The sequence below is a fragment of the Microtus pennsylvanicus genome, chromosome 18 (assembly GCF_037038515.1).
Source record: "Microtus pennsylvanicus isolate mMicPen1 chromosome 18, mMicPen1.hap1, whole genome shotgun sequence".
Lineage (NCBI taxonomy): Eukaryota > Metazoa > Chordata > Mammalia > Rodentia > Cricetidae > Microtus > Microtus pennsylvanicus.
In genome coordinates, this window is record NC_134596.1 from 7,818,971 (window position 1) to 7,842,657 (window position 23,687).

At 49.2% G+C, this 23,687-nt stretch overlaps 1 protein-coding gene and 1 non-coding gene across 13 annotated transcripts in view; both read right to left on the reverse strand.

Annotated features, from left to right (window-relative positions):
* The window catches only part of Nav2 (neuron navigator 2), a 615,193-nt gene that overhangs the window by 268,206 nt on the left and 323,300 nt on the right, over nt 1-23,687 (reverse strand). The window lies entirely within an intron of this gene.
* On the reverse strand, nt 14,054-14,160 carry LOC142837999 (U6 spliceosomal RNA). The gene has a single exon (XR_012908448.1). It is a non-coding gene; the product is annotated as a U6 spliceosomal RNA (small nuclear RNA).

The following is a 23,687-nucleotide window of genomic DNA, read 5'->3' on the forward strand; positions in this document are numbered from 1 at the left end:
TGAGTGTGCACACTCGTCCTAAAACGAGCAAAGGTCAGCAGCGATGGCAAGAAAGCAATTCTCTGCTCATGGGGCACAATTTGGCCAAATCCCTGATAGACCTGCCACCGTCAGCTTTAGCAAGCGGTTACAAAGGATATTCTAGAACATACTTGATAAAGAAACCATCTTCTGGGGAAATGGTTGTTATATCCATTGCCAGTAACAGTGGCATAGAAGGCCACAGATTTCTGCAGGGTGGGGTCCTGCCTTTTTCGTCAGGCGAATGAGCTGAGTTCTTCTCCAGCAATTCTCAGGAGGTTAAAAAAAAAATCAGCACTGTAGCCACAAACTAGATCACACAAATATTTAAAAGGCACCACTATGCAATCCAACCACTATGCAATAACATCTTCCCCAGCATGCCAGGTGGGAAGGAAGGCTCCTGACGACTCTAAGCACAGGACCCTTCCCGAGGCTATTCATTCATTCATTTGGTAGATAGACGTTTATTGAACCCATCCTTTGACCAGATGTTGTTCTGGGTACTACAGATTCTTGAAAGAATCCAATAGGCACGTCCCCAAAACGGGATGGGCTCAACGGCAACTAAGCAAACACACTTGGACGGGAAGCCACCCCAGTGTGTGGTGTGCTGTGAGGGGACCACACCTGAAGAGGGCGCTGCGATGGCAGTGAGACTTCTCAGGATACCATGAGGGGGAAGCACTGCAGGAAAAGACAGTGTGGCAGGTGCTGAATCCATGCATGGCTCCAGGGATTAACCTAACTGGGGCCCCAAGGGAATAAAGACTTGCAAACATAGGGACACAGAAAAGGTCGGCTGGGTTCTCCGATGGAGAAGTCGCAGCACCCCGGAAGCTCAGCGTGTTTATTACATACAGTTGAACAGAGAGGTGGAGATATTGTAGTTACGGGTGCACTGACAGGCAGGTTATTAGATACAGATCAACAAGGAGGTGGGGTTACTACCTACAGCTGACCAAGGAGGCAGGTTCTGCAGGGGAGCAGTCTTCAGATGACAAACACCCCGGAGCAGGGGGAAGATACGGTGGCCATTTTCCACAAACACTGTCAACATTCACACTCAGAAGACAGGAAAGTTTTGACACTCCCATCGGTCCTTCAGTCATGACTGTGCCATGTCAAACAATGAACATTCACTCAGGATTTACTTGTTCCCTGCACTGAGTGTTCTAGGAAAGGGAACAGGCCCATCAGGCCCACTGGTGGGAGGGGAGGGAACCAAGATCACACACAAAGAGAAAAGTAGTCCCAAGTGGTTGTGCCCGGATGACAGGAGACAAGCCGAGAGTGGGATCGGGTGGGTTTCCTTCTACAGGCAGTGGGCAGCCACAGAGAGTCTTAAATAGTGAGCCACACAACGATGTGATTTCTGTTCTCAGTAGGTCAGCCTGAGAGGTGATCAGGTCAGGAGAAGAAGCGGGAGGATGTTGACAGTGAGGGAAGGAAGAGAAAGGAGCCTTTGGAGGGGAGCAAAGGCACTGGGGCGATCTGAAGCAAAGCTTCCTGAGCAAGTACATCGCAGTGCCACTTTGCCGGAATTTCAGCCGATCTGATTGGCTTTTCTAAATTTAGTCACCGTAAAAGGAGGAACTGATTAGATACACTCCCAAAAGCCCTAACCCTAAAACGGACAACAAAACACATCTTCAGATTTAATGCTTGCACCCAGGAAAATGCAGGGACCCCACTCCAGCTGTACTCCAAGAAAAAGACTCACTCAGACGGAGTCGTGGGGAGCTCCCCGGCTTCCACCGGCTTCCTCCATGCCTCACAACCTCGATTCTCAAAATTCTTACTCGGCAGTTTCAAAGTTAAGCAACCAAAACCTCCTCAGAACAAACCAAATGTAACTTCCAAGGAAGAATGTGGTAAGGCATAACGCTCCAGTGAGCCCAGAAGGCGTGTCCAGATAGGGAGTATCAAGAGTATCTATCAATCAATGCAGCCGGAAGTCTCAAATAAGGCAGAAGGGCTGTTCCGAAGGGAGACACAAACCAGAGATGCAGCGAAGCCTGCCTAGTGGGCTCCCTAACTGTTGGGAAACTTCCAGAGAATGCCTTTGCCTCCAGCTGCCTCAAAGAACAGCAAAGGCCCATAGGCCCATAGCTCTGCTCCCCCCACAAGTCTGATGTGCCAACGACATCCAGACAGCTAGAACACAGTTCTACAGTGAGTTTGAAAGTCTCCTTTGCTGCAACCTAGGGGGCAGCCAGGCCTGAGGAGCCAAGACACTAGGCAAGCCCGGTTGTGGATAGGAGTAGGGGCCATGTACCAACTGCTGAGACTCATGCATTCTGACAGCAAGAGTTCTGACTTCTGGGGTTTTGTGGGGATGGGAAACAGCCAAGAAACTTTAGAAAGTGCCCCTGGCACAGACACTTTTGAAGCCTGTGACCTGGCCTAGGCATGTGCATTTGGAAAAACAGGCAGGGACGGCGGTCCCCATTAAGTGTCTGAATGTTCTTCCCCCTTGCCACGCATGCTGAGCAAGCACCTCTGGTCCTTCCGTCTAGAGGTCCAGTGCTGTGCTGAGCAGAGATGGCAGGAGAAGCATCCCAGGGCTGGGCGGCCCATTAGCACTTCTGTTCAATATTTGCCATCCCTCCCTGCTACTGTCTTATTGGATATGGACAGGTGACCATCTCCACATAGAGGAGGCACAAGGGAAGCCCAGGACATGGAGCCAGGGACGACAATGCTGAGGTTTGGAGGAGTCAGTCCCAAGCACTACACTTTCCCTATACCTCCACCTGCTTCTACACTCTCTGCTTGCCAGGCTCTCTCCGGAAAGACTGGGTGCCTGCCGTCTGGATGATCACAATGCTCCCCGCTAGCTAACAACTTGCCCACCCCAAGCTCTTAAGAAAAGTGACAGCTGTTGATGTCCTCACTTGGGAGCTGTTTCATGAGGGAGAGAGAATCTACAGCACCCCAACTCTTTTGCCATATGAATTCACCAATAGCAATGAGCTGGAGCTTCCCTAGGGAACTAGGAGCTCCTCTGAACAGGAGGCACCACTTCCTACAGCCCTGTTAGCATATGTACCCCTCAAAAAATGGGGCTCTGCAGATTGGCTGCTCACAGGCCCTAGCGGATGGGATGTGCAGGGTGGGTGGGGCAGGGAAAGGGTTCATCCTCCTGTCATCTAGCAGCTGGTGAGGGATAATGGTTAACCTGGGACCAAGTGCCACGGTATCTTGGCATTCTTGATGTGAACGATGTCCACGCTATATGAAACTTGACTGCATTTAGGGCTAGGCATATTTTCTAACAAGGGCTTATGGGTAGAGATTTTTTTAAGCTGGAGTGATCTGAGCTCAGAATTATGGTTCTCCTTCTCACTAAGTATGTAACTTTGGGTAAGCTTTCTTTTGAGATTTGGGTTCCCTACCCAAAGGGGGACACTAATAATACTTAAGACACAGGGCTGTTGTGCAGATAATGAGATAATTGTGTAAAGGGGATAGAACAGCTCTGACTATGTAGCCAGTGCCTTATTGTGACAAGAATTTGAAAATGCAGGTAGTATTCGTTCTCTCTGTCTCTTTCTCTCTCTGTGTGTGGTTGATAGCTTGTGTCTTCCTCTGTCACTCTCCACCTTATTGTTTGATAGAGTCTTCTATTTAACCTGGAGTTCACTGTTTCAGCAAGACTGGCCCATGAGCCAGGAGGAACCGCCTGTGCTGAGATTACACACATAGGCCTCAGTGCCTGGCTTTTCTTCCTTCCTTCCTTCCTTCCTTCCTTCCTTCCTTCCTTCCTTCCTTCCTTCCTTCCTTTCTTTCGTATACAATGTTCTGTCTGTGTGTATGCCTGCAGGCCAGAAGAGGGCACCAGACCTCATTACAGAATGGTTGTGAGCCACCATGTGGTTGCTGGGAATTGAACTCAGGACCTTTGGAAGAGCAGACAATGCTCTTAACTGCTGAGCCATCTCTCCAGCCCCAGTGCCTGGCTTTTCATGGATGCCAGGACTCAGCTCTGGTCCCCATACTTGCACAGCAAACATTTTACCGATCGAGTCATCTCCCCACTGCCTTAAAACACAGCCGTAATTCTTTTTAAGTGATCAAGTCGCTGAAGCAGGAGTCAGCAGGCGATGCCCTGAGTCCTACTTTTGGAAAAGGAGAGACCCAAGCAACCTTGTGGTACTGGGCCAGGTCAAAGCTGTGTAACTGACTCCTCCACAGCATCCTCGTGTGTTGGGGTGAAACATAGGAGTATGCCTGGATCTTTTAAATAGACATGTTCTGTATTCAAGATCAGCTACCACAGTAAACCAGAATTATCACTACAGAAGGGACACCCAAGGCTCAGAGGCATCAGATCACTTTCTCAGGGTCACAGAGCCAGTGAGCAGCAGCTGGTGCTCATACAATAGCTAGAGCAACAGTAAATTATGTTGCCACAGGTACCACCATGAGCCCTCCACAATCTTCCACATATCCCAGGAGAAGAGGGACCGTGATTATTTCCCACAGGGATGAGAAAATTTAAGGTCTGGATGGTCACACAGGTGAGTAGCTACGCTGCTCAGGGACTGAGGGAAGTAGGCTCTGGCAGCCTTATTCTGTTTCTTACACTACTTGGACCTTGGAAAGCCCTGGATGTGCTCACCAGACTATTCTGCTTCTCTGAAGGAAAACTGGCTCCTGAGGCACCTGAGACAACCATGTAGGAGCAAAATCTGCACTGGGCTAAAGTCAGGGATGTTGGTCTGCGACCGTAAGTGGATCCCTTTCCTTCTTTGGATGTTAGCTGGCTCAAGTATAGAAGAATCAGTTTGGACTGGAACTCTGCGTTGAAACATACATCCCTGACCGTATATGGTTCTCTTAACTAGGCCATCCTCCTTCCTGGGGAAGACCACGGAGGTCCGAAGAATGTAGGCCGAGGCTGCTGACAGCCTTTTCCCAGCCAGCCCTGGCCCTTCTGTGGCTGGGCACAAGAGGAGCAGCCGGGGAGATCCTGGGCAGTGTACCAGGCCCTTGGTTTTTCCCCTTTGGCAGAGAGAAGGAAGTTAGTTGCCTCTGTGGGTTGCTTTGAGGTCATAAAAACGGTCATAAAGCATTTTCCCAGATTCAAAGTCCAGGTTTGCAAAATGCTGTTGAACTCAGCCATGAGAAGAGTAATCAGAGAAGAAGTCGGGGCTTTGCGAGATTCCCAGAAAGTAGTCTGAGAATGTAAAGAATCTTCATGACTTCTCCATGCTTCATACAGCTGAGGCTCTGCTCCAGGGAGGGGCGGGGAGGACCCGGAGCTACTGCAATGTTCAGAACAGCACCATGGTGCTCAGCCCAGTTACAGGCTGTCCTGTCCAACCAATTCCTCATCTCACCATTGGACAGTCCACACTCAGCATGAAATTATTCTGTCTTGAATCAAGACCTGACCGATTCGTTGCTAAGATGAAACCCGGGTTCACTTCTCTTATACCAATTTGCATGATTCTCTTTGATTGGATTCTAGTCCATGCTTATCTGATATTCACAAAGGACCAGACAGGAAGCCATCTTAGGCCATCCAGCTACTTCCCCATTATTGCTGATGTTGGTTTGTTTTTGAGAGAGTCTTGTATATCCCAAGCTGGCCTCAAACTCACTATGTGATGAACTTCAGATTCTCCTGCCTCCCCTTTTTAGGTGTAGGATTACAGGCATGCACTATCGCACTCAGTTTTATGCATGCTGGGCGTGGAACCCAGGGCTTTGTGCATTGCTAAGCTAACAAGCTCATACCAGATCCAGTGACGGTGAAGCCGGCAAACACATCCATGTCTTCCACTTGGGGCTGGGGAAGGGCAGGTCAAACCTCCCTATACCAAAGGTTTGAGAAGGTCAAGGAATGGATCTTGGGATTTCCCTTCCTTGCTTGCTTGCTTTTTATCTTTTTGTTTTCTGAGACAGGGTTTCTCTGTGTAGCTTGACTGTCTTGGAACTCATTCTGTAGACCAGGCTGGCCTCAAACTCAGAGATCAAACTGCCTCTATCTTCTGAGAGCTGGGACTGAAGGTGTGCACCGCGACATCCAGCTGACCTTGGGATTTAAAGGACTGAAAATCCTTTTTCTTTTTCTTTGAGACAGTATCTCATGTAGCCCAGGTTACCCTCGAACTCCTGATCTTTATGCCTTCACCTCCCAAAAGCTGAGATGACAGAATTGCCACCAAATACATCACAAAAGGCAGATGCGAGGGGCACCACTGGACATCCATGGCTTGTCTGTCAAACAGATGTCAACCAGGGCAGGGGCTGAGAAACCCTGGCTTGCAGGAGTAGAAAGAGCAGAGGTGGGGACTCGTGGCGGCATCATTTAGCACTCACTCCATCTGGAGCACATTACCCTTGAAATAGTCACGCTAAACTATCCTTGGCACCACATTGGAATGGAGCAAGTAAATGTCAGGGCTGGCTGGCATGTAGGCTCTCTAAGGAGAGAGTCGGCCCTTTTTCTCGGAGCCAGGAACACCTGGGGCACATGGGTTGCTCTCCTGCTCGCTCTACAAGATTTCATAAAATTATGAAAATTCGTGCCTTTACGCTGGCCATTCACCCCACCCGTGTCTTCCCTCTCTAAAGTCCACCTGCCTCCAGCCCGCCTTCAAGTCCTAGTTTTGGGAAATTTTCCTAATGGTCCCTTAGTCTGCAGACAAGCTGAATTTCATAGAACTTTTTATAAATAAAAAAAAATACTGTCTTTAATTATAGGTGTGTGGATATGTGCGTGCGCAGGCACACAGACCTCACAGAGGTCAGAGGTTGACACTGAGCCTCCACTGACCTGAAATTACCGGTGCTTGTGGGCCACCTGACTTGGGTGCTAAGAACTGAGCCTGAGTCCTTTACCACCGAGCCATTCCCAGGGCCCTCTTAGCTATACCATCTACTGAGCACCCACTGCTGACTCCCCGTGAGAAAGGACTCAGCTAATCTTCCAGTGTTCCCACCAGAGCCTCTGAAGTCCAGACAAATTGTCATTTGTCCAAGATCGTGATGATCTGGACCAAGTTACTCTGCTGCTGATGTCAGCGCATCACAGAGGGGACTCCCTCCCTTCTCCAGCCTCAGTTTCATCGGCAGCCTCAGGGGGGTTTCTGCGTTCTGCTAAGGAGCCAGTCATCCATCCGGCATGCTGTTTGCACACATAGACACACACACAGACACACAGACACACAGACACATACACAGACACACACAGACACATACACAGACACACACAGACACACACACAGACACACACACACACACACACATACACACACACACACACACACACACACACACACACACACACACACACGGCAGCTCCCAGCTCGTGCTGGGTAGTTTGTCGAAGAACGTTCTCTCCCCTTGAGTCTGCATGCCCCAGTTTCTCTGCAGAAAGCTTGGCGGTGAGGAACCATGTTGGAAAGAAATGGAACTTTCCCCCTTTGCCCTCTGTCCCAAGTTCCCACTTAGGTTCCCACGAAAATCACTCTCTACTCATTTATCTGACTTTTTTTTCCCATCACCAGGTCCCTCTTCCCACAAGCAGAGTTGTCACTAATCCGGCTTGGCAGAGGTCAGTGTAGCACACCCTCTGAGTGTCCACGGGTTCCTAATCTGCAATTCAACCAACAACAGATCAAGAATCTTTTTTTAAAAACTGCACGTCTGCTGAATGTGTCCGGTCCTAAACAATGTGTGTAATAACTAATTACATGCAATTTCCATTGTATTAAGTTCTGTAAACGATGCAGTAGAGATGAATTAGAGAACACAGGAAGGTGTGTGTAGGTCATACGAACACACACCATTTGACATAGGTGCCTGAGCATCACAGATTGTGTTACTGTCAGGAGTCTGGGTACCAGTTCTACCTGGATACCAAAGGATACCTTGGGACCCCAGGTCACCAGTAGGTAGTTTTGCTGTGTTTAAAGCCAAGCATGAGGCTCTATGAAGCTCCTTTTACTCTCTGACCCTCTTCCTCCTCATTCTAAGTCTCTACCTCAGAGCCTGGGGTGAGAGAGACAAGTTAGGCTGACCCTGTGGACTCAAGCAGGGTAGATAAGAAGGCAGCTTGCTTTTGGAGTCAGTCAGATTCTTTGCAATTTATCAAACTTCCCGGGGCTGGGGAGCTAAAAGGGCAGCTTAGTGAAGGCCATGGGTTTTTGTCTCCAGGACAAGAGGAGGGATGAGGGCATAGACATTGCTTACGCTGATTCGCATTCCCCTTGTACCATTTGAACCACAGTGTAGATAAATATTCAACAGAACTTGAAAAATGCTATGAATAACTTCCAACGTGGTACTGCCAAAACCAATCCATCATGTCTAGCTGGCTACTCTCTGCGCAACTCCCTCTTGCCTTACGGATCTCCCAGGACTGCAGGACACATTTCCCAGGCTAAAAGCCTCAGGACTCTTCAAACTTCCCTTGTCTCTGCTTACCGCTGACAACCAGCTGGCAACCCTGCCTGGGTGTCTACAGAGAGTCACACTCATCAGAGGATACCTCTCCTTCAACACTCGCATCCTGCTCACACTTACTAGAGAAGCCCTTCACGGCACAAATGCAGCAGGCATCTTCATCAACTTTCCTATTTCTTGGACCGGACACAGAATCTGGTGCGTGCAAATCATGTTAAGATCCAGGACAACTAGAAATCCACAGCTCCAATGGACAGTACGATGCCACAGAAATTCAAGGAGGCTCAACCCATCTTCCACATGTGACCCCCAAGTACCAGAATTAAAAGTCTTCATCAGACCCATCCTGCCATCCCATACAACAGGTGAATTAACTCCATGTCCATTAAGTTGAGACCCAGAACCCACTGGCTCCCTCCTGGGAACACACAGTAAAGCCTAGAAGTCATAGGGCCTTGTGATAACTTGATTCTGATGTAAAGCACCTGATGATGACTTGCCCCCGTCTCAGTCCAGGACCACATTCTCCAAGGAGCGTAGGTGTGGTAAGAAGCATGCAGGGGACACACGAGGTGGCTGCCAAATAATGGCAGGTGCCAGGTAGATGTCTACATTCTCCATTTTCCCCAGACCCAGTGTGCCGAGGTTCACCATGCCAGGAGATTCCTGGGGCTGCCCTCAAACATCTAGGACATACCATGTCATTGCAGAACCCTGGAGACACTTAATCAGTGTTGATTGTGGAGTGAACCTCTGCTGGGCTGGGAGCCAGCTGCAGCCAGGACCAAGAGTAAGTTCAGAGCCACAAGAGACTCCACTAGCTACCCCATGGAGTTATTCTTTTTATTATGCTTACAATAAGAAACCCTGGATTGCATGCGATCACTCTGTACACTGCTGAAAAACACAAATGATGACTAAGTTTTGGGCATGTAGCAGGTGCTGGGTGGCTTCTAGGGAGTGAAAGGATGGCATCTCTGTGGCTGCCATTGATTCGGATGAAACCGGCTTGGTGATTGGCTCTGGATCTCAGCCCATGAGCATACTCTCCAAGGAAGGTAAGTATTAGCTCATCTATGTCTATGCATGTGCTTAAGGTGCAGATGACACAGTCAAAAGCAGGTCATGTGAGATGACATTCTTTATCCACAACCATTCCCGTGTAGATCCAGTCAGCAGGACTTGGCAGTTTAATTTTTATTTCACATGTTTAGGTGTTTCGCTTATATGTGTGGCTGTGCTATATGCATGCCTGGTGTGTCAGATCCCTTGGGACTGGAGTTACAAGTGGTTGTATGCCACCATGTGGGTGCTGGGACCCAAGCCTGTGCCATCTGGAAGAGTAGCCAGTGCTCTTAACCACTGAGCTATCTCTCTAGTCCCAGGACTTTGCAGTTTAAATGTCATGGAATGGAACCACAGACAGTCTTTGTCAAGTGCCTTTTAGGAATTTAAGTCAATCAGATACAGATTCTCACATGGCTATAATATATACAACTTCTGGAAATAGGGGACAGTGGAAGGTTTCATACTCTAATTTCTCACGTTCATTCTTTCCCCCTCTTTGGCCAGTTTGCTGTCCACACAGGCCCACAAGCAGCGCTCTCCTTCCCACGCATAAGGTGGCTGCTCGTCCATCCATTACAGAGAGGGGAGCTCTTGCACAAAAGGATAAAAGGGCGGGGAGCAAGTAGCACAAACTCAGGACGCATGATCTAAAACAGGCCTGTCTGTTGAGTTTCCCTGAGCCCGGAAACTATGCATTCAAATGATAGCCCCCTTAGACCAAACTATGGCTCAAGCTGGAATAATACGCAATAGTCAGCTTCTAAGACTTGAAAACTGCCTTGTCTATAGCTCCCCACTCTCCCAGTGCAGCAGCCAGGTTAGGCACTACTTGGTAGAGAGAACGCGTCTACTACCACAGTTTGCACTTTAAAAAAAAAATGATGCAATAAACTCAGTTGGTTTAATTTCCAAACATGAACTCATTGCTATCTCAGGAAATATCACTTTACTCTTTAGATTAAATGTTATCCCAAGTCCAGGAGGCATTCAACAGCAAGAAAGTAATGTACTTTAACTGGCTTCTCCAGACTCAAATTTCACCTAAACAAGTTTTATACAAAGATTAGCCAAGAACCAGGTAATGGGATACCACAGGGTTACGTCATCTGCGGCCCATTTCCAAAGAAGCATGGCTTTTCCAGGCGCGATTCTAAGCGCTGGCTCTTCTTTTTGCACCTCTCGGAGGGTGAGTAATGGCAGGTGCGTGGAGGGTGGTCATAAACAAGAGGCCCTGGGCTGGCCCCTCTCTGAAGTGCATGGCTGGGGCTCCTTGTTGCAGGGCCTCTTCCTGACAGTAATGACATTCCAGGATTCTCAGTCCTGGACTCTACTCTCCATTCTGGCTGTGGAAACAGGAGAATTGCCTGGACTAGGGTGATCAGCAGAAACAAGACAGCCCCTGCCTCAATAGGTAGGAGAGAACTAACACCCCAAAGTTGTCCTCTGATCTGCACACACTTGCATACACATCATACACACACACACACACACACACACACACACACACACACACACACACACACACTCACATCATTTATACACAACACCAATGAATCTGTTGAAAGAGAAAACAGACAAGTATACAGACAGGTCTTAAAGAATAGCACGAGTACAGAAGGACCTCTGCTGGCTATGCCAGCTGGAATGAATAGCTCCAGTCTGGAAGCAGCGCAGACGAATAGAGACAGTTAAAACAAAGGCCTTGAATGCCACGGACAAGCAAGGCGTCATCCCCAATAAGCTCAGCTGCACTGGCGATTTTTGACTGAGGATAGCACTGTTGTCTGTTAAGTTCAGAACCCTGAAACTTCACCTGGGTAACAACACCATCTGTGTCTCACCCCCAGTGTTAGGACAGGATGGAGTTAGCAGTTTCAGGAGCAAGGCCAAGTCTCTCCTACCTCCCAGGCTTTCCAAGTATCTCCAGTACACCTGTCTAGTTACCCTGCTTAAGCAGACCAGTATCACCTCATCATGACTCCCGCTCCACAGCATCCTGGGTAGCTGATTTATATCACCTCATCCTTACCCCCCATCCCACAGCATCCTGGGTAGCAGACCCATATCACCCCATCCTTACCCCCATCCCACAGCATCCTGGGTAGCAGATCCATATCGCCTCATCCTTACCCCCATCCCACATCATCCTGGGTAGCTGATCCATATCATCCCATCCTTACCCCCATCCCACAGCATCCTGGGTAGCAGACCCATATCACCCCATCCTTACCCCCATCCCACAGCATCCTGGGTAGCAGATCCATATCGCCTCATCCTTACCCCCATCCCACATCATCCTGGGTAGCTGATCCATATCACCCCATCCTTACCCCCATCCCACAGCATCCTGGGTAGCTGATCCATATCACCCCATCCTTACCCCCATCCCACAGCATCCTGGGTAGCAGACCCATATCACCCCATCCTTACCCCCATCCCACAGCATCCTGGGTAGCAGATCCATATCGCCTCATCCTTACCCCCATCCCACATCATCCTGGGTAGCTGATCCATATCATCCCATCCTTACCCCCATCCCACAACATCCTGGGTAGCAGACCCATATCATCCCATCCTTACCCCCATTCCACATCATCCTGGGTAGCTGATCCATATCATCCCATCCTTACCCCCATCCCACATCATCCTGGGTAGCTGATCCATATCACCCCATCCTTACCCCCATCCCACAGCATCCTGGGTAGCAGATCCATATCACCTCATCCTTACCTCCATCCCACAGCATCCTGGGTAGCAGACTCATATCACCCCATCCTTACCCCCATCCCACATCATCCTGGGTAGCTGATCCATATCACCCCATCCTTACCCCCATCCCACAGCATCCTGGGTAGCAGACCCATATCACCCCATCCTTACCCCCATCCCACAGCATTCTGGGTAGCAGGCTCGTATCACTCCACAGCATCCTGGGTAGCAGATCCATATCACCCCATCCTTACCCCCATCCCACAGCATCCTGGGTAGCAGACCCATATCACCCCATCCTTACCCCCATTCCACAGCATTCTGGGTAGCAGACTCATATCACTCCACAGCATCCTGGGTAGCAGATCCACATCACCTCATCCTGACCCCCACCCTACAGCATCCTGGGTAGCAGACCCATATCACCCCATAGCATCTTGGGTAAGCTGGCTGGGCGCTCTGACTGTCTCACTGCTTCTCAGCCTGTAACCCTTTTCACATCACAGCCAGCTCATCTGCAATGACAGGTAAATCCCAAGAGCAACCTTTGGGAAGAGCCCTGGGCTGGTAACCAGCTGGGATGACAGCAGCCTACATGTCCTAGATAGATTAGAGACCCTAAAGAGAAGCTTAGTTAGCCACATGTCTTCTGGGTAGGTGGCATTATATAGTTGAGGTCAGAAATAGACACCAAAAAAAAAAATGTTTTGCACTAACTCCATACCAAAACAATTATGTCAATAATGCAGGCACAGCTGGGTCACCAGAGGGACTAATTATAAATCTCTATGCCTCTATTTACACGAAAATGAAGGGAAATGTGTAACCACCCCAAACGCCATCCAAAGAAGCTACTTGCTGATTTCAGGGATTTTGTTTTCTTCTTCTATATTCCAGTCCTTACCACCCCAGTAATTAACCAAAGCTAAACCTTCTGCACATGCTTCTGTTTCTAGGCTGAACTAAATACCAAGGCTTATTACGCACAGTAGAGATTCCTATGGAAGCATCCCTGTCTACTCCAACCTGGCTTCTTGAAGAAAGGGTGGAATGTCTTGCCCGTAAGCATTAAAGGACTAACAGAAAACAGAGAGAGTTCAGTAGCCAGCAGATGGGAAAGTCTACGCCGGTTACAATGAGTGGAAAGCAGAGAAAAACCTGACCCTGCCCAAGAGCAGAAATAACTGATATTTCCCGGCGAAAGAAGGGCGCTCAACTTCAAACGAGAGCCAGTGAGCTTTCCTGTGAAAGACATAGCTGATGAGATGAGAAACAGCCTACTCAGGTAGCAGTGGGGATGAGCTCACTGTAGCAGGGATGTGTGTGTGTGTGTGTGTGTGTGTGTGTGTGTGTCGCGGTAGTAATCATGTCACTGTGTCAAAACCATAACATCGAACACCTTCAATACTCCTTTCTTTCCTTATCTGGAAATTATATTTCAAGCTGGAAAAGGAAAACACCAAAGAGGCACTCGTGTTTGCTAGCGCATGGTGAATGTGTGGGGGTAGATGTGCCTGCCCGTACTTGAGTGTGTGGAGGCCAGAGGTCAAGGTGAAGGCTTTCCTCTACCAGTCTCCACCTTCTTTCTTTAGATACAGTCTCTCACGGAGCCTGTAGTTTACGATTCCAGCAAGACAACTAGCTAGCGGCTCAGCAAGCCTCCGGAATTGGCCTATGTCCACCTGCCCAGTGGTATGGTTACAGGCACAGGCCACCACCCTTAGGGTTTTCGTGAATGCTGGGGTTGCGATCTCAGGTCTTCATCCTTGCTCAGCATCACCTTATCCATTGACCCTGCCACCCCCAAGATGCACCCTTATCTTTGGGGGTTGATATTAAAATTATGTAACACTCCACAGGTTTGAGTGTCCTTCTTGCGTAGGGGCCATGCTAATCTTCTCTGTATCATTCCAACTTTAGTCTATGTGCTGCGGAAGTGAGCACACACAGAAGTGTTGTGGAGATAGCACCTGGAGGACCAGAGCAGGCTCTGCAATACTGTTGCTTCCTGGCCTCTGAATCTGAGCAGAACAAATATAGGAGGGCAAACAGGGTTCCACAGCCCCTGACCCCTTCTAATGTCTCTATTAGCCTCACTGAGGTCAGGTTGGGGCTGGGGGGGGCGCAGACTGACCAGTGCCTCTGGGGAAAGGTCAAAGGTTAGTGGCATATTCGACATCATTATTTTTCATTACTCCCCATTCAGAGCTACTTTTCCATCATTTTGAGAAAGGGCCCTATAAGTGTTTTCTTTTTTCCGGATTACTCGCTCACCCTGACTTTCTTCTGCATCTTGTTCCCACATCCCCCAGTGTAAAGGAGGATAATAGGTCAGAGAGAGGCCCACAAAGAGGAACACTGCAGAGGGCACAGTCAGGTCATACACTCTTGCAACCCCATCTGTGCCTCAACCCTGCTGGTCTCTAGGAGGCACACAAGTCACTGAAGTTAGCAGAGTGATGCCTGGTCATTGTCACCAGAAAACCAGAGGCGAGTCACTGAGCTCGGAGCCTCCTTTTCCTCACCTGGACAAGTAGGGGCTGTTATCAAATAGTTTCTGGTTGGCAGAGTTGCGGGAAGATGAAACAGAATCCATGTAATCTGCAAACTGAAGTCTCCCTACCCACAGGCTACTAAGATTGTTTTAGAAACTCTTTTTTTAATCTCTTCTTGACCACAAATGTATGGTCACTGTCTAAGATTTGAGATACAGGGAAAAGTTGGAGAGAAAGAGTCTTGAGTGATAGCTCCCCACGTTTGGCCCTGCTGGCCCTGAGGGGCACTGCTCCCTCCTCTGTGTGTAGAGTCATGCACACACATTTCTGGACCACTTCTTAGTCAGAGGACAGCCCTTCATCAACTAGGAACTGGTCCCAGATCTTAAAACCTGCTGCATCTTCTCCCTAATTTTCACAGCAGTCCCAGGAGATGCTCTGGTCCCCAGTTACAAACCAGGAGGCCGAAGTCTAGAAGTCACACAACCAGAGCCTGGGCTCTGTGCTAGAACAGATTCCAAGCGGGAAATCAGTGCTTTTCTGGGTATCTTGTCTGCCAGCACTCTGTCGGTTGGATGCTGCCGCTTCTCCTGTGATCCCAGCTGCCCCAGCATTACCTCCTCGTCTCTCCAAGGCCTGCCTAACACCAAAGAATCTAAAGGAAGGGAGTTAAGGGGTGACAAGGATGTCGCAGCCGCCCACATCATGTTCCTGGCTGTGTCTCAGCTTTTCCACTTCTAGCAAGAGGGTCAGGCCTGAGTGGTCACCTCCTCTCACTTTCTTTCATTGAAGATCTATCAGCCACTGCCTTCTCTCCAAGGTGGGCAGCTGCGTTTCTGACATTCCCTTGCAGAGATAACACAGAGAGGTTCAAACTTTGCCTCTAATGATTCTTGGCCCCCCACTTTTTTTTATCCAATTAGCTTTAAAATAAAACATGAAGTAAAACTTTCTGCTCCACTATTCAACCAGAACAGTGAATTCTCAAGCTGTGGGTTAACCGACTTGGTGTTTATTGAACTGCATCAATGATAAAAGTTCAGGCGCCCACCTCTGGCCCCAGTCCCCATTGTGGGCGGTTATTCACACACAATTGACTTCTAAGATGTTCTCAGGGAACTCCCTCCTGCTGAGGGCCAGTAATGATTCAAAGATAAGAAAGGTTTGTTTTCTCCAAGCCAGTGGCCCAGCAGCATAGGCAATGTAGGACACAGATTGTTAAAGAAATGACGTGGACAAGAAGATGGGCTGTTCCCATTTCATCTACACCAGTGCTTCAGACTCTAGTCCGGCACCTGCTCTTAGACTACCCTGTAGCATCTTTGTACGAAGACGGAGAACTGCAAAGTCCTGTTTTACAGAAAAGAAAATGAGTTCAGATTTAATAAAAGGCAAAGTTAGCATTAAAACCAAAAGTCAATTGTGAGCAAAGGCTCTCAGTGATGCAGCCGGTGTGTCCACTAAGGTCATGTCCTTTGCAGAGCAAGTGCACAGCAGAACCTTGATATGTAATGTTTGTGCTGCTCCTCAGACTCTAAGAGGGGCTGAGGCACACTTGGGGGGGACACATGAGGCTCTCTGAATGTCAAGACCCCACCAAGCATTTTCCTGACTGGGCTCTGGATTGTGGAGTACCCAGGATAGTAACTGTTGCCTTGTACATGCTAGCAGGTTGTCTGAGCTTCTCCACCCTTGCTCTGCCTGATTGGGAAAAGGGGTACAGTCATCTTAGGTGGTCCTCGCAGTTTATTTGAAAATGAGACAAGTCTAAAGACCCAGACAGACCCAATAAAGACTGACCCCTGATCCATGTGAAAGTAAGCATTCTCTATAGGCTAAAGAGACAGCGAAGATGTCACAGTTCAAACCTCAGGCACCTGTCACCAGGCCCCAGATGCCATCTACTGGGGTGTTTTATGGTTTCTCTGCATGGCACAGAATCCATTTTTTTTTCCATAAAAGCCTTAAGACTAGCAATCTTTGCAATTCAGACTGGGCCCTGACTCTCCTATGCGCATAACAGAGTGGCATCTCAGGCATGGTTTTGGGAGGAAGCAAGGGGAATGCTGGCTCTCCCACAGCAAGCTGGGAGAAGGTTCCAGGAAAGGATTAAGGAGCTGTAATCATGACCTGGGAGCAGCAAAGGCATGTAATGTCTGCTAACGTTACAGCGCCTTAAACCAAGCTGTTAAATAGTAGCTTAAGGTTACACAGGCCAATCATAACACACGCAGTGTGAACACTAAGGTGCACTTTCCCAACAAATACTTCATTACGTGAAGACTCAGGCTCAATGTCCGTTCTTTTGCTGGTGTTGTTTTTAAATGGCATCTTTAACGATATCACCACAATAAGTATCAATTCCAGCTTATCCACCCTATTCTTCATTGGGCTCTTATTATATATCAAGCTCAGCACTAGATCTGCAAAGTGGGAACCTTGGTCCAATGCACGCTGAGGACACTGACCAGATCATAGTGCTCTGATTTTAATGGGGGAATCTCTATCCCTGCCAGCTGACACCATCTGAGAGGGGGGGAAAAACAGGAAAAAAAAACCTCACAAAACCAAAGCCAGGAGAAGAGCCTTTGGATCACGTTTCCTGCTTGGGATGGGAAAACAATTCAACCTTCCCTGAGTAGCAAGGAGAGCACTGCTGGCCTCTCTTCTCCCTGGAGCGAGCAGCGGTTAAATTTGAAAAGCGAGCGCAAAAGTACCCGGGAGGCTTCTTGCAAGCTTTAAAGGCAACTACCACAACACTGTGAGGGGGAATAAGAAGAGGGGCCACATATTCTCACCCCCACCCCCAAACGAGCCAGTCCACAAGCGAGCAGTACCCACGTGCATTCTTTAGACTACAACACAATGCTGGGCAGGGGTCCAGGAGGCAGACCATGCTGGCCCAGAGAATGCAGCTCTGCACCAAGGAGATGACCTGGAGGTGCAACCGCACAGTACCTCAGGAATTCGTAAGTGGAAGGGATGGGGAGTTAATTATCTCAACTGTACTCCCTTCAAAAACACACATGCACAACACATACACACACACACACACACACACACCCGCGCGCACCTTCAAAACAGAGAAATACCAACTGAGGATTGGGGGATTTTCCACTTCAGTAACAATTCAGGCTGTCAGGGAAGAGTCCAGAGTGGAGCTTGAGAGTCTGCGGTGTGCCCTTACCAGCTTCATGGTGGAATTATTCTGTTCCCAGCGCCACAGCATCATGCTCATCTTACTTCAGGGTGAGGAGGGAGGGGAAAGAGGAAGGGAAGACGAAAAAGGGAGCCGAAGCACCTGCCGGCAAAATCCCTGGTCTGGCCCCGGCGCCAGGTCGTCCAACGCTTCTGCAGCCCCTTGGGGCATCCCTGGCAGGCCACGGAGGTCACTTCCCTCAGCCCTGGGGGAACCCAAGGCGGGAACAGAAGCCCCGAGCCAACACTTCTTGAGTGCCGTGCTCCCTCAGCGCGATCCTGTGCACCAGCGAACAGACGCCCGCCGGAGGTTGGGGCCCCGCGCGTGGTGATGCTGGTAGGGGCACCGGCCACTGTTGCAGGGCCTGGTGCAGGGGGAAGGTGCAGGGAAAACGGTAGAGCAGCCAGCCTAGCGGGGAGGTCCTTAACTCCTGCGGAGAGGGCGAGGGTAGGCGGGACAGCCTTGGGCAGGAGGGCGGGCTGCGATCCCGAGAGGGGGCTGTGGCTTCCAGGACCATTCTGGTTCTGAGCCAGGACACCAGCGTGCATCTCCCCCAACACGTGCTCAGTTTCATCTCACTTTCTGCATCAAACTCACCTAAATTGTCCATGGTAACCACTGGCACCCCGAGAAAGCTGGAATCTGGATTGTGGTTGTATGATAGATGCAGGCACTCAGGGAGCGCGCGCGGGCACGTGTACACACACACACACACACACACACACACACACACACACACACCAGCCCACACCTCTGGAGATATTTATTTCCTGCTATGTGAAGGATGGAGCTTGGATGTTTTCAAACACACCGGGCAGCTGCAGGAGAAAGGACATTCATAGCCTGCCAGGGGAGAAGGGGACAGGCGAGGACACAGCTTTTGATGTTTATTTTCCTCCTCAGTGTCCTCTACCTGCAGGCTGGGTTATGCTTTTCTTTCTCTGAAATTTTGGGGATTGGTACCCCTCCTCCCAGGTGACCCTGGACATCCGGACCGCAAGCCTAGTAGTATCTGGCTCAGGCAGCAGTATTAGTGGAGGAAAGTAATACTGCCTCCCCAGAACTGACAGAGCTGGGCTAAGATTCTTGGAACTAACCTATTATATGTTATTTCATGTTATTATATGTTCTTTTCAGCAGCCAAAATGTCAAAATGAGAGAAAGTGAGAAGACGGGTCCCAATCTTTTGAAGAATGATTTTTAAAACAGACCAAGTAGATGAAAATGTTTCCCTGTAACCTCTATCCTTCAGGATTTGATTTTTTCTCGTTGCTAGAAATAAATAATTAAAATTTAAATTAAACTTAATTAAATTAATTTAGTCAATTAATTAATTTAATTTTAATTTATTTGGTTTATCTACCTGCCCTCCATCTGTGAATTCCATGCTCCAGCAACAGTCCCCTTTGTTCTGGTGTCAACATATCAAGGTCCTTCCCGCCTTGCAGCCTTGCATCTGACAGTTCCTTTTTTTTGCAACACTGTTCCCCTAAATTCACCTGTGGTCTCATCTCTAAGGTCACCTGCTCTGAAGGACTTCTGACTCTGCAAATGCAGCAATCACACACACACCCCACCCCGTAACTCTCGTCTATTCTGCCAATGTCGTTGCTACATTTGTTGCGCTCACTGCTAATTCTGCTAACTTGTCTTTTTCTACCTTTTCCCACTTGACAGGTTCCAACCATAACTATTATGTCCCCCTCTAGTGTCTGCCCTAAACCTAGCTGTTGCCACGGTATATGTGCCCTAGAGTGGAAGTTACCAGGTCTCTGCAGCTCAAGGGTAGGGGTACACCCTAGAGGGGATGACATACCACACACACATTTGAAAATGTGTGCTTTGTATTAGAATAGACATATAGTCAGAAGCCAAATCTTAAAATATCTTCATTTTCTAGAACTAAAGCTTGACAAAAATCTTATTGGGCAAGACAGCAAAGCAGCAGCTGTCTAATGTTGTTTTATATTTTAATCTAGGGGTCCACGGTGCTGGGGAGGAAGAGAGGAAGTGAGAGCCTCTGTGTAGACACCATCAGCCCAGGGGCTCACATCAAGGAAGCTGCTATGGGCTCATGGTTCTTCCTGGGAGAGCTGCAACACTCAGAGTAACACTCCCCCCGGAAGTCACTGCAGAGTCCCAGTCTCAGTCTTTGCCATGGTGCAAGGAGGAAGGAGAGGAACAGCGGAGACACCAATGCACCTGCCTGATTTCCATGCAGGGACTGAGGTGGCCACTTGCCCTTTCATGCCCCTGTGCAGTAGACAGACATACTGGCACTTTCGGCCTTGAGCCTCTAGGGTGCAGTCCTTCTCCAGCCTTGTGGGGTGCTAAGAAGTAGGAAGATTTCCCTTTCCGGTGTGTGTCTGGCAGGGAAGCAAGCAGACACACTGCATAGCTGGGCCACAAGGAAGAAAGGTATGCACAGCCTGAGAAGCGCTGGAAGGTGACAGACTTTACCTAGAAAAATGGGAAGCACCTGGGGGCACCCGTACCAGGGGGTGCCCATACCAAGGGGTGTAGGGATGAAGTGCCATGGCAGGGGTGGAGTGGTCAGAATGAAGACTACTGAATGGCAGAAGTTGGGTTTATCACTTGGCTGAGGCCTACGAGGTCCCTGCAAAGGAGGGGTATCACCTTTATAAACTAAGGAGCGGCATGTGTCCACATTCCTGTTTGGGGACAACCTCTGTTAATAGCGGGACTTGTTTAGAATGATAGTGTCCGCAGCAGGGGGAAGACAGTAGGAATGAGGGGACAAGGCACGAGTACCTAAAGAGAAGACGTGTGCAGCCAAGACCAGCTGTTTGGTGACAGCTGCGGGTTTACCCTGGCAGGGGTCACGTCCCTGCAGAGAGACACACCTTGCCTTGGGGAGAGACTCAGCACCCACCAAGCTGCCTCCACAGTGCCTGCTCCTTCCTCTCCTTTCTGTAGTCTCCAGCCCTGGCCTTTGATGTCAACTAGAGGAGATTAGATGACTTGGGGCAGGGCTCTCCTTCCTCCCAGCTGGTGGCCTCTCCCAGTCCTGGTCTTCAGACCCATCCCCTGGGGCTGTCAACTCAGCGCTGACTCTCACAGGCTTGTGACACCCTCCACCCACCCACAGCTTGGCCTACCTCAGGTTGGGCCTCTCCTGAACTCTCATGATGACAATGACGGTCTCGATACTGTGCACTCCTGCAGACTCAAAGCCCGGGCCTGCTTTTCCTATGCTGTGTTCTAGACCTTTCCATCCCGATAGCATCCAATGCTCGTGGATTCCTTCCCATTCACTCTGAATTTGCCCATTTGCCCAGCTCTTCTAATGACTAACTCTGAACTGAGTCAGGGATTGGGGCTCTTCTTTCTCAAGGCAAGGAGAAAAGGGACAAGGAAGGCCAGGGGTAAAACAGTTAGTGGCCTGGCACCCCAAAAGATACCACTGCTCGCTCCTTAAGAGAGAGAGGCCCATCCATGGAGTTGCTAGCCTCTCTCCCACCCTAAAGTGATACGCCTTCATTCTAAGTGCCTAAACTCTGTGCCTGATAAACTAATCTGTGTCCAGCTGTTAAAAGCTTAATGTGTTTCCCAGAGGTGATGCTTCAGTTTAACAGGGGGTCTCTCACTACTTCAGCCAGACCAGTGACTGATGGGGAAAAGTGCAGACAGGGTAGGGGTGATTTGGGGAGCCTCTTCAGACTGTTGCAAATGCATGTGAAGGCCCCCTGAAGCCGGCTGGGGGGATGCCATCTCCTAAATGATCGAGAATAACCACAGAAGAAGGAGGATCGGTGTGCTCATCCAAGAAGGAGGAGGAAATCAGCTTGGTGGCACGATATGAGAAGATTGGCTCCCAGCCCAGGGGGCTGACTTGAACAGGAAAGTCCTAGAAATGCTATGTGTCCTCTGCCAGTGGACATCTGGACATCTTTAGTGCTAAGTGGGACACAGGGCACCTTGGGAGACTCAACACAGCAATGCTAAGAAGGATTTTGTAGATTGAGGTTCAGAGAGGGAGTAACTGACTTTCTTCTCCCCGTTTGTAAACTCCTTAAAACTGAGTATAAACCGGGCTGTGGTGGCTCAATGCCTTTAATCCCAGCTTTCAGGAGTTAAAGGCAGGTGGATCTCTGTGAGTTTGAGGCCAGCCTGGTCTACAGAGCAAGTACCAGGACAGCTAATGCTAGGCAGAGAAACCCTGTCTCAAAAAAACATTAGAACAAAACAAAAAGTGTAACGTGGGCAGGCCTGCCTGTCCAGCATCCTGCCTCTGTGTGACTACCATATTACTGTCAGGAAGGAATATGACTTCCAGGGACAACGAAGGTAACTTGCATACAGGCATTTTAATCCACACGTGGATTAAAGATTCACCCCAGCCTTCCCACATGGAGAAGGGTCAAAATCTTAGAATGCAAGAGATGGAGCTGAGTGTGGTAGCTCACACGTGTAAACCCAACCCTTGAAATGTAGGACAATTGCTGAAGAGCTAGAAACTAGTGTGGGCTACACAGTAACTTCTGCCCCAGCCTAACTACAGATGATACTGTATCTAAAGAAATTTTGTTTTTTAAACTGGGCGAGGAGAGAGAATCCAAGGAAGAAAGTAGCTAAGAAGGAAAGTAAAAGTCTGATGGAAGTACGCAGCCTGCCAGGTCACTTTAGAACTAGAGTCACACTGAAGAAACGCTAATTCTCCCTGAAGGAGGACTCTTATCTGCAGCCTGAGGACAAGGAGGGCCAAGAGCACAGGAGTTGCTTTCTCTGCTCCACCAGCCTTGGAGGGGTATCAGTCTCATTTCAAAAGGTCAGCCTGAGGGCATGGGGACCTCTGAGGCTGTAAGACAGGGAGGGTTGGAGAGCAAATTTTAAGGCTTCAGGAGGGCAGACAGAATGTCACACTGACGGCCCACAAACAAATGAGACCTCCCTATAAATAAACTGTGCCGGCAAGGAACTCCCCTGCCTCAGCTCTCTGCCTGTTTCTTGAGATGAAGTTAATGTAAAGCCTTCTCTTTAGCACACACGTTAAATGCCACCACCTAGCATACTCCTCAGCAGAGCTGATAGTGTCATTTCCTGCTCACCACACAATCCAGACCCCTCTTTTCCTGCCAGCAGAGGAAGGTTTAGGCAGTGACAGAGCAATTCTAAGTGGACAGTGTTTCCCACCCTCTCCCGATGTCCCTGGACGGCTTTCTCTTCTGAACCAGGCTGAGTTTTCTTATATATCCATGTAACTGTTAGGGTTTTCCCTCAGCCTGGGCATGGCTGTTCCTGTCAGGCATTGTCCTGCCAGATGGTACTGTGGGGACCTTTCAGACCCAGAGCAAATTTAACTTCGTTGGTGAAATTCTCTCAGGTCCTTCTCCCCATCAGAATTATCCATCCTTCCCCAGTCATCCTCAATACATCCTCTATTCTTCCATGTTCTGTGCAGTAGACCTCTTATGGCCAGGGCAGGTACCCTTCATTGTTGGGATGAACAGCAATGCTGACACCATCACCTCCAGGTGATATGTTGCCTAGGAACAAGTTCTCTATCTTATCCAAGTGCACCCTCAAGTATCTGGCTTGCTCTTGGCATGGTTAAACAGAACTAATGAGTCCAGAATGGTGAGCCTGAAGGAAGGTTGAAGATCACCCCATTTCGTTTCCTGATACTCTGGAGGATCCTGGACCCCTATACCAGAAATCTTCTATGGTATTATAAGAAAGGTACAGAAAATAAACTCAGGTGAACCAGGAGGCTGCAAGAGCTGGACCAGATGGCATCCAGGGTGGTCCAGGAGGAT